The sequence below is a fragment of the Dermacentor silvarum genome, chromosome 9, assembly GCF_013339745.2.
Source record: "Dermacentor silvarum isolate Dsil-2018 chromosome 9, BIME_Dsil_1.4, whole genome shotgun sequence".
Taxonomy (NCBI): domain Eukaryota; kingdom Metazoa; phylum Arthropoda; class Arachnida; order Ixodida; family Ixodidae; genus Dermacentor; species Dermacentor silvarum.
In genome coordinates this window covers 98,368,062-98,384,995 of record NC_051162.1, presented here as the reverse complement: position 1 = coordinate 98,384,995, position 16,934 = coordinate 98,368,062, and the positions used below count along the sequence as shown (strand labels likewise).

Sequence of the window (16,934 nt, the reverse complement as noted above, 5' to 3'; positions counted from 1 at the left end):
GTTCATAACGAACCCCGCAAGTTAAAACTGTAAGGCAGGTCCCCCGCTACTTTTGCCGGCTTTTCTGAAAACAAATCTGTGCATTCTCACTGCACTGCAATAATGCACAGGCGATGACCGGCAGCACACTTTACGCGCATCTAGCCTCTCTGATTTTTATGAGATCACGTATGCTGGTCGTGGCTTTTTTCGGGCCAACGCGCGCCGCAGAGATGTGACGATGCCACAGCACGCCGACGAAGAGGCCAGCAAAGTAGAACGCCATTATGCGTTTTTTCCCCTGTGATGCTCAAGCACACAGATATCTGCAGCAAACCGCTTCTTTCCCGTCTTTCCGCATGGCTGTATTACGGAAGTACCCACGTGCCACAAATGCATCGATGCCACAAATGGATTCTGTTTTCAAGAGCAGGAACGTACGGCACAGCTGTCACCGACCTGCAAGGTGTTAATGGTGTTTATCATACGGAGGCATTGATCGTACAGAAGTACAGCAGTTTATCTCTCATGACACGTTAGCATGAATCCAGCGAAAACGGGAAATATATTCCCAGATCGATAGATCGCCCTACGTCCGTGGCTTCGTACGTGGAGCAATGCGTGGTGTACGGCGTTGCATGCGCGCTCGTTACACGCTTTTTAGTTCTTCGACTCCCACCACCTGACCTGATGTTCAACCACGTGCGGTTCGTTAACGTGCAACCATAGCGAAGAATTTTTTTTTTTTTTTTTTTTTTTAAGAAGTGTTTGCTTTCTCTATGCGCAACCAATGCACGGAACCAAGGAGGCATTAGGGCCTCCGAGATCTGGACGTGCAGGCAGGTGCGAGCAAATCTCAGAGGCCACGACGGTGCAGGGCAAGACAGCGTTGTTTTTGCATTCCGCTCCCGTTGTAATGCGACCGTGATCGCACGCGCTACCTCCAGCTCAGCTGGGTAATGCCATGCAAGTGTTCTATCGTCTCGGGTGTGATGAATTGGGGGTCCAGAACGATTCTATGACTGGTATCCGGCTCTTAAAATGGCTTTCGCAGCGTATTACCTGCAGAAGTACAGCCTTAGAGAATAGTGCATTTAAAGTCTAGAGGGCGTCACTTCATGAGGCGTGGATCCATCGCCTACTTCAAAGGGCAGTGGCTACGTCATCATCACTATCATCTGTGCCCCGTTGTTTTGTGTTCCACAGGGAGGTACTGTCCACACGTGTATTTCGGCGCCAATTTGCTTTGCCGCGTGATGTTGCCGTCATCAGGACCAATGCTCCCTACTTCATGTGGGAAATGACATGCGTGAGTATCGGCAGTGCTAAACGCTACACCTTCTCTCCTTACAGCAAGTCTATAATGTTATATTTAGTATCTTGCAAGCTATCTTGATCGGCGCGATAAAGGATGTCGCCCGCTGGTTTCGGGATACCACAGAGAGCTCGCTCTCCATGACTGAAGTGGAGAGATGCTACCGTTGACTCGCTGAATAAAAGGACAAGTTCCCAGCGGAGGCATGTAAAACTTAACATACACTTTTCCCGCAAATGGTATGTAATCGAAAAAACTTTATCATGCAAGTTCATGGCATGCTGGCCCATGTTAGGGAAAAAGGCGAATGGGAAAACGGGGTAATGTGATATCCTCGCGCGTCTTCCGACAAAAAAAAAAATCGGTTGGTGACAGTACTTAGCAAAAGGTTGAATTTCAGTGTAGCGAAATTTCGATATAACGACGTGCCGATTTTGCTGACTTTGTGTCGAGGCGTAACTATCGTAATTCAATGCATCACATATTCATCAGATATTTAAATTTTGAGCCATGTGTTAAAAGTACATTTGCTTATTTCGTTCCTTAATTGGTTCAACTGCGGTGCTGGCAGTTCTGCAGCTAGCAGTGGATTCTATTTCTCTAGGGACGTGTATGAAAATTCATTTTGACTAAAGCATGCTATGAGAGCTGCCATGTGCAAGATGTTATTGCGCAAGGAGATGCATAATTCCCCTGGTCGTATTGATGTCTGCATATCCCTGAAACCCCAAAATCTTTTGCAAGCAAATTACAAAGAAAAGTTCTCATTCTGCTGGAGGATTTGAACTCGCAAATAACAGATTGGCAGTCCAGGATTGTACCTCTCAACTGCTCTGGTGATGCTTCATCAGTGGCGAATATTGATCCTGGAGAGCAACATTGTGGCAGCAGCTGCTATGATTGTCCCATTTAAAATCTGTATTGACCATTTTCGCGGCGATTCCGTGGGTGCTGCCATGTTTGATCACGTGGTGACGCGTCCATTCCGTGCCTCAACTGCCTCCATTGCCTCCGGGTTTACAATGGAAGTGTATGATGCCGGCACGGCTTATAAAACCTCTGTTTTCGGAGCTATCATAGACGGTGACTAGGTGGACGACAAGAAGCTTTGATCACAGCTTCAGAGAACATGCAAAAATGCTTTCGGAGCTGATTAAGCATTGTCCAAATTGCGTAAGCAGCGTATATGGTGCTTGTTCTATAAAAGCGGGGCTAAATATGTATTCCAAGCTATCTAAGCTTTCCGATTATGACTTCAGTCAGGATTAGTGTGTTTTGCTCTTTGTTCTTTATTCGGCAAATATTTTGAAGCAGTATACTGCATAATCTGTATACTGGATAGAGCTGGTGTGGGTGTATGCTTTCTTCGTGTACCAGCACATAGCCTTCCCGGCTGTGGAGGTGGTTCTTAATTATCTTCATTTACATGTAATGACAATTATTGAGTGCGTTTACTTCGTCTTCATATTCTAGCACTCTCCTTTTTATAATTTTTACTGGATGGCACTGACATCCTTTTGTCTTCAAGGTTAGCATGAGGCCTATTAATGGGGTATCCCAAATATAAACTTTTGAAAAGCTGGAAAAATCCAGAAGTAAGAAGCTAAAGTCTAGTTTTAGTCAAGAGCAGGGGCTATGTCTGGCCAGGAAAGAGGAGGAAGAAAAGCCGAGTCTTTCGACTTCACCACCAAGATGTGCAAATTCCACAAATGAATATAAGACTCAAACTTCTTTTACTTCTTGTTAGGACATTGCTCGCTCGTATCTGCGAATGGTGATTTTTGACGCTGCTCGAAACACTTTAAGGCTTACTACAAATAATGTTTCACCAGGTATCTCATCACTTCTTTGCCTAATGGACGAAACAAATTTTTTCTTCTGTCCTGACCAATTCTTTCCTGTGCAACAGTTAGGAAGCAGAAAGTGGCTACCACTCCTGTTCTGCTTGCACAAGTGATGTCACGAAGAAACAGGAATCGACACATACAAGCAGATGGTGGCAGGGCTTTATTCATCGTTACTGCCTGCCTGAAATAAGGTGAAAGGAATCGTTCATGCACAATTACTTCTCACTGCTGGCATGTTTGTGACTGTTGGCGAACACAGTGTCGTCCTCCATGCCACCAAGGTTGTTGGACAGGCAGATCTTCAAAAATGTCCGCGACACAACCAAGCACAGCAAAGCCTTTCACTTACTGTGAACGCGGTGATATACGGCATGGCTTCAAAGACCACTCAATATTTATGCCTGCACAACTGTGCCGTTCGTCTTGCTCAAGGTTGCGAATAATATGACAAACGCATTAATGTGGCGTTAACATTATTCTAAATCAGGAGGACAAAAAAAGCATGAAATGCACACTGGCAGCTCTTAGCTTGCGCGCTTTAGCGTGAGCCGTTGGGCTGTGCTATAGAAATAACAAGAAAACTGGGAAACAAAAATTAGTGTCAAACTTCTCGAATTGTACCTATACCAAAGTTAGGTCGGCCCTTAAGGGCCCCTCACCAGGCCACATAGCAAATGTTGGTTATACGCTGGAAATTGTTCTGTGCCATCTAGGGAGCGTTGTACTGCAAGAATGTTCCAAATTGGTTCATTAATAGCCGAGATAGGAATATTTCAGTGCGGGAACCTATGATTTCAGGAGGCGATCGTTACTGCGAAGAGGGACACTCTCTCCTCTTGCCCCATCTAGCCTCCGCAAGCGAAATTCCTTCCCTGCATTCTCCCATGCCGGAGCTGGGTAATCGCGTGATGCATACATCATGGGCCCCAGCTCTTTTTTTCTTTTTGCTAGCTTTGTCTTATTTCGATCTGTGCGTGAGAACACCCGATTAGCGATAGGTATAAAGTCATTGCCGCACAAACAAGCGGATCATAAAGCGTGATTGTGCGCTGGAACGCGGTATAAAATTACATAATTTGTCAGCAGGCTCGGCTGCACGACGTGTGAACAAGCAGATGAAACGGAAATACATCTCTCTTGCTGTGGTGCGAAGTAAAACAAAAACACGCCAACATTTCGTTTGTGTGTTCTATGATTTTTCTAAACATTAATTTTTCTATTGAAGCAACAGAATATACAGTTAACAAATGTTGCCTTGAATACTCGAAGTGTCACGTGTCACTATGAGCAACGTCACAGCATATACATGGACGTAGGCGCACTTGTTGATATACGTCATTCGCCGGTCTTGGAGCGTGGGCCCGTGAGGAGAACAACAAACAGCGTTTTGTTTGAAATTTCAGCTCTTTACGATGTGTGTAGGAGTGCGCATTTTATGCACTGTGCTTGTAAGCTCAAAATGGCCAGAGCTGGTGAGGGGCGCTTTAAGAGGGTTGTGGGGCTGAAAATAAATTTTTGAACTATTGCGCGGGTATTTTAAAATTCTTGATTTGAATACGTATTCTAAATTTCATTAGTACATACCAGATAGAAAAGAAGTTATGGCTGTCATACAGACCAATTAGGCATGTCACCTTAGGAAACTATCACTTTCGAGATAATGCAGACTTGCGAATTGTTTTGTTAAATATCTCCTAATGGGTTTTGGAATAAGGCCAGTCGCGTGTTTTTCATTACATTTTTGTTACAATGTCATCCCTTTGAGGCACAGTTCATTTCTTTTCATTGGCATTATATGTCTGATGTCCAATAATATTTTGTGTTTATAAAAGCTAATAAATATATAATGTACCTCATCTTGTTCCTGACAAAATTTGTGCCCTGAAACTACTTTGAAAGCCGGCTTTGGCGGAGCAGTTTGGAAATGATAGATTTCCTAAAGGGGGTTTTGTTCATGCAAAAAGGGCAAACTGAAAGAAATGAGCTCACACGCTATTTAATTAAGACAAAGAATAATGAATGTGCTCTGCTCCATATGTTGCACCCTCCTCAATTTGAATCTGCTCTGCGTCAATTGCTTCAAGCGCCTTCAATTTTTTCAGCATTAGAGCAGTCCAGCGCCTTTGTCTGCACTCAGAGAGAAAGATGCCACAGCCAGATTGTGCCTTTCTTTATTAGTTTTTACTTTGCGGTCTGGTATGCTCTTGTTGGATGGTCTTCCATCATTAAAATGTGTGAATAACAAACTTTCTAATGGGGAGCATTCACTTCGTGTTTGCTTTCTTGCCCACTTTGTGGCTGTGTCTTGAATACAGCTTTCATGTGTGCTCTCAATGGCGAATGCGTGCCACCGTCACAAGAAGAGAATTCAATTTTTTTCCTATGGTCCAGGTTGCCACCAAACTTGATGAGCTCCTTTATATGTCTAGGAATGCAAAGTAAACAAAATGATAATGCTTTCTTCTTTATTGGCGAAAATTTCGATTTTAGCTCCGCATCTAACCTTTAAGTGTAAAATCGTCCTGACTTCGCTTCCACACCTTAAACAATACTTAGATGGAAACAACTTGCTGTCTAAGTCCAGCATGGTTCTAGGGAAGGCTTTTTGATTGTCACTCTGCTCATTACCACAAATCATGATTTTGCCGTTTATAACAAGGAACAAATGCGATTTTTTTTACTTTGCCAAGGCCTTCGATAAAGCGCCTCGATAAATTTCTGTATGAGCTTGACGCAGTCGAAATAGACACCAAACTTGTACTTTTTGTAAGAGCCTGCCTTGAAAACTGTGTTCAGTACGTCGAGGTCAGGAGTTGTATTTCTCAGAAACTTCCTGTTATGTCAGGTGTACCACTGGGGTCAGTGGTACGGTCTTTGGATCCATTCTCTTTCTAATTAATGTCAATGACATAGCAAATATAGTTGATTGTGATTTGAAATAAAGCTTTTCATGGTACACATGTAGACAGTAAAGTCAAAAAGCCAACCGAAATAGCCTCAGCAATGACCTTGATAAGGTTTGCTGCTGGTGTGAATAGCGAGAAATGCACTTGAACAATAAGTGCTCTGTTATGAAGGTATGCAGCAAGAAGACACCTTTACACTTTCCCTATTTCATTGGCAACATTGTACTTAATGATGTTTCTGCCTATGATTGCCTTGGGGTAATGGTAATGGAACACATGAGGTGGAACAAGCACTTTGGAAACATTTACGTGAGCGCTATGAGAACATTATGGGACTTTTGTCGCAAGCCTTCAGGAGACCCCATAGAGGTAAAGTTTACAGCGTTCGCTATGCGTGTCAGACCTCTCCTCAAATATGCATTAGCTTCGTGGTATCGCTAAGCAAGAAAAAAACAGCTAAATTAGAATGAGTAGAGCGAATAGCAGTTAGCTTCATCTGGTATCACTACAAAACTAATAGTGTGTCATCACAGATGCCGAGTATTCTTCACCAGCCGAGGCACACCAAAGTCGACTAAAACTTGTATTTAATATGACAATGTCCAACATTATGAAATCATTTTCCTTGTGTCCTTTTTCTCCTGTGAATGCTCATGAAAACCTGAGACGAATGATATTGGAGCTACAAGCCATGAATGATATAGACATTCATTATTTATTAGGCAATGAATGGAATGAATTGTCTAAGAGCAATGTTCGTAGTAGAAATGTGGATGTATGTACCGTAAAATTCCGAGCAAGCGCCCCCCCCCCTCCCCAAGCAAGTCGAAATTGCCGCAAACTGAGGGGGGGGGGGGGGCGCTATCCCGGAACGGCACCAAAATTCCAAGATGGGCGACGAAATTTTCACGCCAGGAAAAAAAAGGCAGTGTGCATGGATTTTAAATTTTAGTGCACTGAACTTTATTTAGTCCAAAGATTTGTTATATATCTTAATCACTTTCAAAACCATCAAAATGCTCTTCGGAGTCAGTCGCAAAGAAAAGATTGCAGCATTCCGCTTGAAGTCCGGCCCGGTCTTCTGGCACCACGGCTCCAACATCTGCCAGTCCGCTATGCAGGTCGCCGTCCTCCGAGCCATCGAGTGCGTTGCTAATGCCGCACCCCTTGAAGGATCGTGCCACTGTCTCGTCGGGTACAGCGGCCCACGCCTCGGCAACAAAATCAAGCACTTGTTGCCGCGACGGCTTCTTCAAGTTTCCCTTTGGGGTTCGCTCTTCCTCACGCATATATTGCTCCCACAAACGCCGCAGGGTAGATTTAAATGGCTTATTCCAATAAACGTCAGCAGGCTGCAGAATGCTCGTGCACCCTGCAGGCACGTAGAGCACGTCGGTATCGTACTCCTCGAAGGCATTTTTTGCAGCTTGCGTTTTGTGAATGGGCGCTTGGTCCAGTACCAATAACCGTCGCACGTCGTCGACGTTTGGGGACCACTCTCGACAGCCATTCTTGCATCTTCACCGATGTCATCAACCCGTTCTTTGTGGCGGTGAGACGAACATTTATTGCGAGTGGGAAAAAAAGTCAGCATTGTGATAGAACGAACTCGGCGAAATTGTGACTAATCGCCCCCATCAATAAAATAAAATTATTCTCACCTGGTATGCGAAGGCTCGCAAAGGCCCTGGCTGGAATTTTCCCGCTTTGCTCCTTGAATATAATGAAGGCTGGGAGCTTGTGACCGGTGGCGCAAGCAGCTAGGCAAACCGTGAAGCCTCGCCGGGCACATCCTGTGTTAGGTGCTTTCGCCGATCACGTTGTTGGTCTTGTTGGCCGGGTTGTCTATTTGGACCATCGTCTGATCCATATTGGCCATCTTGTACAAAGTGTAGCCATAGCGCCGTCGCAGGGAGTTCGCGGAAGACCGAAAGGCACTTGCTGCCTCCGAAAATTCCTCCGGCGTCTTCTGGCTCTCGTTTGTAGCGCGGCGCATTGCAACGCCGAACCGCTGCTTCCACCGATTTATATAATGGCTTGAAGCTACGAAGTTTCCCAACTGCATGCTGCTGGCGATCTTGACGGCCTCTTCAGAAAGAAACCGGTTGCTAACGGCACGTCCTGCACTTCTTTCACGCTCGAAGAACTCAAAAGAGCGCATCGTCCACGTATTCACCAAACACTGGTACGCCGTTACTCAGCTTCCGTCGAAGTTTTGCCTTCCCGTAGTTTTGCTCCAGCAAATTGTCGAAATTCTTTTCCCATTCCTGTATCCGTTTCCGGTCGAGCTTGAAATGTCGAGACGTCTGGTGCACGTTTTTTCCGTTTTCACGATGCCATTGAATGACCTCGACTTTCTTGGCCACCGTGTAGGAATGCATGGGCATAGCTGACCAGGCGCAGCAAACACAAAACAACAAATGGCGTGTAGCATGCGCGTAGCTACAATCAGGCTGCAGGATTGAATTGGATGATGACGGTAGTCCTGCCCTCTCGTATCTTGCCCTTCATATCAGGTCGCCGTAGTTGGCTCTGTTCAAACCAGCAAGACCAAATATATATATATATATATATATATATATATTAGAAAAACCCACGGAAACTTTATTTGTGAACTGGATGTGGCAGGCCACTGTTGCTGCACGTCGGTGCGGAGCGGTGACAGGTGGGGGGGGGGGTGCTTTCCCGGAATGGCGCTTATATTTGAAATTAGCAGTGAAGTAGGGGGGGGGGGGGGCTTGCTCGGAATTTTACGGTATGAGTTGGATGGTTTAGCTACGTAATTTTCTTGTCCCATGTTCGTGTTATTTCGTTCCTTGATGTATGCATTTTCTGTATATTCACTGCTGCCTAGGCTCAAGCGAGTCTGCAGTATTGATAAATAAATTTCAAAACTGTAACAGTCTACCAGAACACAAATATGGTGAATCCTAGTTCGAGACAAAATGCTGCTCTTGGTATTTTGGTCAGCAGGCCCATGATTGCGTTACAGAATGTTCAGGCTGTTGCACATGGCTGCAATGGCAGCTTACACTAACACAATACTCCCAGTGCTCTCGCTATGTTTTACAATTAAATCATGTTTTAAGCTAAATATGTGTAGTTTTCACAAACTTGATCATTGAGCAAGCATAAATATGTTGGGCAAATCAAAATGGTTTTTCTGCTGTTCTCTTATCTGATCTGGAATCACCATCAATACTTATTGAATGAAGTAAAAAATTATCTTTAGCGCTAGTTTCTTCTTTCATTCATTCGGCATTTTGTAATTACATTTTTGTTTTGAAGTGAAAGGTAACATGTCCTTTTTTTTTCTTTGTGCAGCCGTGAGACATTCCAGCTGCTCAGCGACTACGGATTGTGCGGTCACATCAAGGATACACCTGCTGTGACTCCTGTGCCTATGAGACAGATAAGCGTGATCGGAAGCACACACCACATTCTATACATGCCAGCGTCCATTTGAATGCCATTTGTGACCTTGGAGCTTCTGGCGAACATTCAAGCTGAAGAAGCACCTGCAACCCACACAGACAAGAGGCTGGTTGAGTGCCCTTTATGCCCTCAGAGCTTCTCACAAAAGGTTAATCTGAAGCAACACACACATCTACACAGGTGAGATGCCATTTCATTGTCCGTTATGCCCCTGGAGCTTCATAAAAACGTCCACACTGAAAAACCATGTGCGCATCCACACAGGCGAGAGACCATTTCAGTGCCCTGCCTGCCCTGAGAGCTTCTCACGAAAGAGTTCTCTGAACCAACACCTGCGCACACACACAGGCGAGAGGCCATTTCAGTGCCCTTCGTGCCCTCGGAGCTTCTCAGACAAGTCTGGACTAAAGAAGCACGTGCGCATCCACACAGGCGAGAGGCCATTTCCGTGCCCTTTATGTCCTCAGCGCTGCTCCCAAAAGAGTCATCTGAACCGACACCTGCGCACCCACACAGGCGACAGGCCATTTCAGTGCCCTGCATGCCCTCATACCTGCTCACAAAAGAGTCATCTGAACAAACACCTGCGCACCCACACAGGTGAGAGGCCATTTCAGTGTGCTTTGTGCCCTCAACGTTTCACCGACAAATCTACAATGAAGATTCATGTGCGCACCCACACAGGCGAGAGGCCATTTCAGTGTGTTTTGTGCCCTCAACGTTTCACCGACAAATCTACACTGAAGAATCATGTGCGCACCCACACAGGCGAGAGGCCATTTCAGTGCCCTGCATGCCCTCATAGCTGCTCACGAAAGAGTCATCTAGACCAACACCTGCGCACCCACACAGGCGAGAGGCCATTTCAGTGTGCTTTGTGCCCTCAGAGTTCCTCAGACAAGTCGACATTGAAGAGTCACATGCGCACCCACACAGGCGAGAAGCCATATCAGTGCCCTTCATGCCCTCGGAGCTTCTCACGCAAGTCCATACTGAAGAATCACGAGCGCATCCACACATGCAAGATGTGATTTCATTGCCCTTCATGATCTCAAAGTTTCTCCCCAAAGAATACTTTGAATTGACACCCACACAGGCAATAAACCACTTCATTGCCCTTCATGCCCTCGAAGCTTCTCGAAAAAGTCTGTACTAAAGAAAGGCTCACCTGCGCATCCACAAGTGTGAGAGGCTGTTTCAGTGGTTTTCGTACTTTCACAAAGCTCGGTAATGTTTATGTCGCCTAGCCAGTGCACACGAGAGATTGGTGAAGCAGAAAAAATTCAATGTTTGCAGTGTTCATCTGTAAAGGTCACTTTGGTGCGCCTTTGACAAAAGAAGTTGAGTTTCCCAAGTGCACTTGCTGCAGAGTAGTGCTGAGTTGTGAGACTTCTCATTATTTGATCGTTCTTGTGTTTTTCTTAGTTTCTCCATAAAACCTCAGTTTATATTCTCATAATATTATTATTAATATTGTTATTTCTCTTAACCCTTTAACTGCCACTACCGAGATAACTCGTGAAACCACCCTCGCACACCCCCTGCTACTCCCGAGTGTACTCGTGTTGCTTTTTAATCTCACTCCCTGCCACTCCCGAGACAACTCGTGCAAAAAAAATTGCATTCATGTCCCGCCATCTATGGAGAGATCACCTAAAGACATAGAACTTGTAAAATAAATTTTAGACAACAGATAGTGTGCATGTGTTTACACCTACGTCGCTTCGTCTCGGCAGAGCGCAGCAGTCATGGCAAGGCACCACGCCACGTGCGTCCGTGCTTTGACGGACGAAGAAATTCAATAACTGCTGATGAATTCTGAGAAAATATCTTCACATGCCCTGTGGAGTATCATGGTGCATTACTAGCATGAAATTTCCACTGAACCAACATGAAAAAAATACCTGGCAGGGGGTGAGGAGCAGTCAGAAAAAAATCCGGCAGTGAAAGGGTTAATAAAATACTTGGATTAGCGTTTGTCTGTCTGGTTCCCTGTCCCCTGTGTCAGTTTCGCACTTCAACTCTGCTCAAGGATTACCATCTAGCTCACACCCTATTTTTGCTGAGCTTTACACTCACATTTTTGTTGCCTGTAGGTTCTATACGTGTGCGAATCTTTGGAGGTCTTGTCATTAATATGTGTAAGTTTTATTTCTTGCATATAAGCGCTTCTTTACTGCATTCAAGTATTTACCTGCTAATTACAAAATCAGTTCTGTAGGTCTGTTTCAGCACACTATATAAATCACTGTTTTGTGAATGCGTATTGTTAATTGTTGATATTTCAGTGCTTCCACTAATAGCGTGTAATCATTCACTTCATTACGGTTTTATGTGCTGAATGTTTCAAGATAAAGATGGCACTTGTAAAGTTGTTTATTGCCATTTAATGCAGTTATCACAAATTTTGTTCAATAATTGAAATCATTACACAAATGCTGTTATGTGCATTTTTCATTCCTAGTATGCAAAGAATTTGCTAAAGCTGTGATTAACTGATGTTCTCAAAATGTCGCCCACGTACCACGCATAATATGCTCCTTATTCACTCAGAATGTTAACTTTGTGACACATTTAGTTCTTTCATGACATTGGGCAAGCTTCCAGCATCGTTCGTAAAATACACTTGTGACGCTTTCGGTACATGCCACTTATAGCAAGGCCGCCATTGTCTCCAAATTTATAATTGCTCGCGCCTTCAGTTCTTTCGGAGCAGCGGGGAAAATTGAGAGGGCTTTAAGGTATGTTCGATTCGCCTGCACCACCTGAACCAGTTGACGAGGTATTGCACCCTTCCATTCGTTTCAGGCTTGCAGCAATGGCGCCCGCTGAACCACACTGTTCGTTACAAAAGGCTGGTTCACAATTTTGCTGCACCCACTCCACTGTCGGTGACGCCTTTGTGCAGGCGTACAGGTGCGAAGCAGTAGCGCAGCAGACTACTAAGCGCACGGGTGCAAGCGCCGTTAGAACCCCGCTTATGCACATCTGGTGTATCTACGCAAGTGTGGTGTGTATTTACGCCTTGGAAGCCGATCATACCTGCAGTTCAGGACCTCTCAAACTTACACACTTTGTGCGCTTTAGTCGGACATAACGCCTGCACCGTATCTGTACATTGGCATTCGGTTCGAGTGTTGTGCTGTGCCTGCACCTCAGAAATCGAGCTGTACAATTTCTGGAGCTTCTCTTGAACCACCGTGAACTGGTTCACGGTGGTGCAGGCTAATCGAACGGACCTTGAATAACGCCTCTGCACAGGAAAAAAATAAAGGTTTAGAAATTGGCATTTATGCATTACTTACCCAACACACTTTGAAACATTTCTGTGCATTGCTGCTAACATTTCCATTATTGCCTTGAAGTACAACTTAGTTATAAGCAGCGTACTTGAAGAAACACAGACACGAAAAAGTGATGCAAAAAAAATTGAGCTTTGTGGGTGCCCTGATTCTTTTCTGTGCTTGTTTTGATTGAGTGTACTGTTAACTAAGTTATAAATTATCAATTGGCCCATCAGTCCGCCCTAGAGGGACACTAATGAGAAACACTAAATCATTTTAGATTGATAAAGCCTGTAAATAACTTTATTCGTTTATTCCGTGGTAATACATTAACTGTTATAAATGTGGTGGTATATATTGTATATTTGCTTGTTTGCACTAAACGAATTTAGATTTCCCTTTTTGAAGAGAAGGTTTTGTGTGGCGACCTAAGATCTTTTGGGGTTTGCGGGATCTGGGTATGTGGCTGCCACTTTCATTAAAATTAGACAATTTGAGCCCGCTAACTGCAAGTACGACAATGAAAAAGGCTTCAACATGAAGTTTGGAACTTAAATAATGCACCGAGTTAGTATAGAGCCACTTACGAAACATTGTGTAATTAGTGCTAGAAGGCTGAAATTAAACTCAGATGCACTCATTCATTTCTAACTGCGTGTGCATAAATCCGGAACTGGAAGTGTGGCTTTGCTGAACGTACCAGGGCTATTTTTTTTACCTACACTGGCTACACGAGTGTAGCTAGTGTAGGAGGTCGCCATTTTTTTTTTTTACTTGTAGAAAAGTGTAGCGCCGCCCACGTACACGAAGCCATTTTTTATAGCTGTAGTGTAGCATGCAAATGGATTTCTACTTGGCATTTTCGTTGAGTGTAGGCGGCGGATGACAAACAAGCAGGTTGGCATTGCAAACGCGTAGCGTGATTTTGTCTGCGACTATCGGTACTGATCTCGCAACAATAGTGAATATTCACTGCAAGGAGGGTAGCGAAGTGCTGGCATGACCATGTGTCACAGAGGATGGTGGGCTAACCTTCCATGAGGATAAAATCTTACATATAAATGCTGCAGTTTGTTTCAGACTTCGCACTATATTATACGCATTGAAGTTGTCTTCATGCACTGCGCATTTGCTATCCATTTCGCTGCAGTTTCTCTGGATTTATTGATATAAGGAAACTTGTACATTGGCGCTTAGTTTCAGGCAAGGGCAATTAGGCAGCCAGTAAGTGCGGAGTAAGGCGCTTTTTGTCTGCCAATGCAGAAGACGATGCTTTGTCTGCTCTGATTGGCTACAGCCCAGTGACTCAAGTGCGTAGCGTACGTAGTCAGCCTTTTCCCGGGACTACACTCATCTACACGAGCCTGCACTAAGTGCAGGTAAAAAAACAAACAAAAAAAAAGCCTCAATATGGGCCTATCCCGGAGACATGTAACTCAAGGCTAGATAAAAACTCGTCAGACGTGACAATCATTCCTTGTGACAACCCTGGAGATACTGCAGTCTTAAAAATGTGGGCTGATGTCAATAGTAGTGCAGTCTAAACCACATCGCACGCTCCTCCTGGAGAGTAGGCCTGGTCTCAACTACGGTCCCTACTGCTCCCCCAGAAAATCAGTGATGTTATTTTTAAGGTAGAGCGCCGTAAAGCGCAAGAAAGGTATAATCCACCATGACTTTGTCGGCACGAGGGCCACTGGCGAGACGAAGTCTGTCCTACGCACCTTTAGCTTCTGGGATTGTGTACGTTCGATGTTCCTTTACACAGCAATCACCAAATGGGGCATCAGTGCCCACTGCTTCACCTGGTTCACCGCACCAGCAGGCAGCGTCGGAGCGTAAACTAACTCGTGCATCGGCATGGCCAGCGCGCAATCTCACTCTACAATGCTGGCACGTGTAGGAACAAGCACATACAAAATGAGTAAAGAAACTTCTCCATAGTACCTCGGCAGAGTCTGTAGTATTCGTTTTATGTGGGAAATAATGCTTAGTAACGCAACAGCATTAGGGGCCCGTGTTGGAGAAGATTCGGCATAAGCATCAACCTCCGTAGCATCCGTGGCGAGAAATTAGTCCCGAACCACCCCGACCATACAGGTCCGCCCTCCGTGTGGCGCAATGTGTGAGACAAAAATTTAATTTCTTAAAGTAAAATCCGTCGGAAAAATAGTAAAGTATAACTTAACCACAACCTACAGACATGATAGCGTCTGATTGTAATTTGAATATACGAGAAAAAAGCCTGATAAGCAGCCAGGCATCTTTGAATGCTATCGCGTTCCATTCTTAAAGGTGAAGCTTTAGCGTCCTCCCATTCTGATGGTGCGTGGCTCAAACAAGCAATGCTCACGCAGAAATTTTTTTCTGCAGCCCAATATAGAGCACGGCGCAGCGTCGGGAAGTGGCAGATAAAGATTAGAGGAAGGAAGGAGAAGCAGCAGGAGTCTCGTCAGTTCATGGAGGAGGCCTGTGATGAAGGCAGTGGTTGGGGGGATGTGGGTGCTTAGAGAACCTGCATGAACATCCGGGCATCGATGCGAGAGCAAAACGCTATCATCCAGGCAACCAGTCAAAACGTAAGAAAATGTGGTCTCTGGCCCCCAAATCCTCGTGCAGGACTGCATTACATACGCCAGTTACTTACTGCCCAAACACGTTACAAAAAATATTGCTTCCCATTTCTTCCTGATGTATGTTCATAGTGTCACTCAAGCTATAACTTCTTGTATGCTGAACTTTAATTTGTCATTTCCAATAGTGACGTTCAAAAGGCAGATACAGTGCAACATACACTTGATTGTGATATTTTGGCGCTGAGACAGGGTTGCCTGTACTCTTTCAACGCCAGCGGTCCGTGAGTTACGTGGCACGGATTTTGCGCCAACTCCTTCGAGAGATGGCGCCACGCTGCGTGACCAGCGCTGGAGCACTGTGGATGGTTGTTCGGCCAAGACGAGACTTGAAATGGGGTTCAGTGCAAAACAAGTTTATTTCGGCTCAGTAAGCTTTCAGAACTTTGTTGCGGCACCAATCTGCTTTGCCGGTAGCTATTTCATGCTTGCATCTACTCTCCATTACGGTAGAGCTGGGAATATATATATGTATATAATATTGGTCCTTTTTCATTTAAATACACGTCCTGCAAGAATATATATGCAGAAATCGATAGGCGGGAGCCACAGAGCTAGTGAAACAGAAGCGAAGCAGGTACGTCTGACGTATCTTTAGTCTAGCACGAGTGAACATACTGCTCGATGAGGGCAGGCCCCGGTTGCAACTTTACAATTGCTAGTAGGCAAAGTGGGGGCGTGGCACTGCGGGTCATGTGACTTCCGCTTAAAACGTGTTGTCATGGCAATCGTGGAGCTCCTAGGTGCCTGGGGACATAATTGCTTAGGGACTTTTGAGGCACTGGTCTGCGCGGCGGCTGCTGTTTGCATCACTGTTTTGATGATCCAAATATAATCTCACTATCAGGAAGGGAGCAGTCTACCTGACTGGAGCAGTATTTCTTTATTTGGGGTGTTGCTACGCTGCGCTCCACAACACCTCAACGACCGCCGCTTCGCGTCGGCGCCCTGCACTGCGACTTCTGCCCCGGCCCCGGGGTACAAACGCAAGCAGTATCCGCTTGTTTACACCACCACAGTTCACCGAGATGGGAAGTCGTCATGCCACACCACCGCTACTGCAAGGATTTCCGCCACAAGAACAAACGCTACAATAATAAACCGCGGCTGGCATGGGCCAGACACCGCCAGACATTCAATGCGCCCTAAACGATTCGCTCCCTACGCACGTAGGAGCTGCGCTCGGCAAGGTCGCTGCGCCCGGTCCCGGAGATAAGAGAGCCAAGCTCAGCGGAGACGAGTGCCTCAAAAGTACCTAAGCGATTATGTCCCTAGGCACCTAGGAGCTCCACGCTTGCCATGACAACACGTGTTAAGCAGAAGTCTCCGCTGTACCTACTAGCAATTGTAAAGTCGCGGCCCATTCTCTACTACAGCCTCTACTGCTCCCCCGGGAAAATAAGTGATGTTATTTTGAAGGAAGAGCTCCGTAAGGCATGAGATAAGTGTAATCCGGAATGACTTATTCAGCACGAGCACCGCATGTGTGAGAAAGTCTGTCCGACGTACCCTTAGGCACATCATCATCAGCCTAT

At 45.3% G+C, this 16,934-nt stretch overlaps 1 long non-coding RNA gene and 1 pseudogene across 1 annotated transcript in view; both read right to left on the bottom strand.

Moving 5' to 3' along the window:
- The window catches only part of LOC119464861 (uncharacterized), a 33,369-nt gene extending 22,894 nt beyond the window's left edge, over positions 1 to 10,475 (bottom strand). Inside the window, exon 1 of the long non-coding RNA XR_007463437.1 lies at positions 10,403 to 10,475. This is a non-coding gene — a long non-coding RNA (uncharacterized LOC119464861). The remainder of the gene's footprint in view (positions 1 to 10,402) is intronic.
- LOC119463766 (uncharacterized) lies at positions 7,040 to 8,428 on the bottom strand (annotated as a pseudogene).
- Positions 10,476 to 16,934: the final 6,459 nt, after the last annotated feature.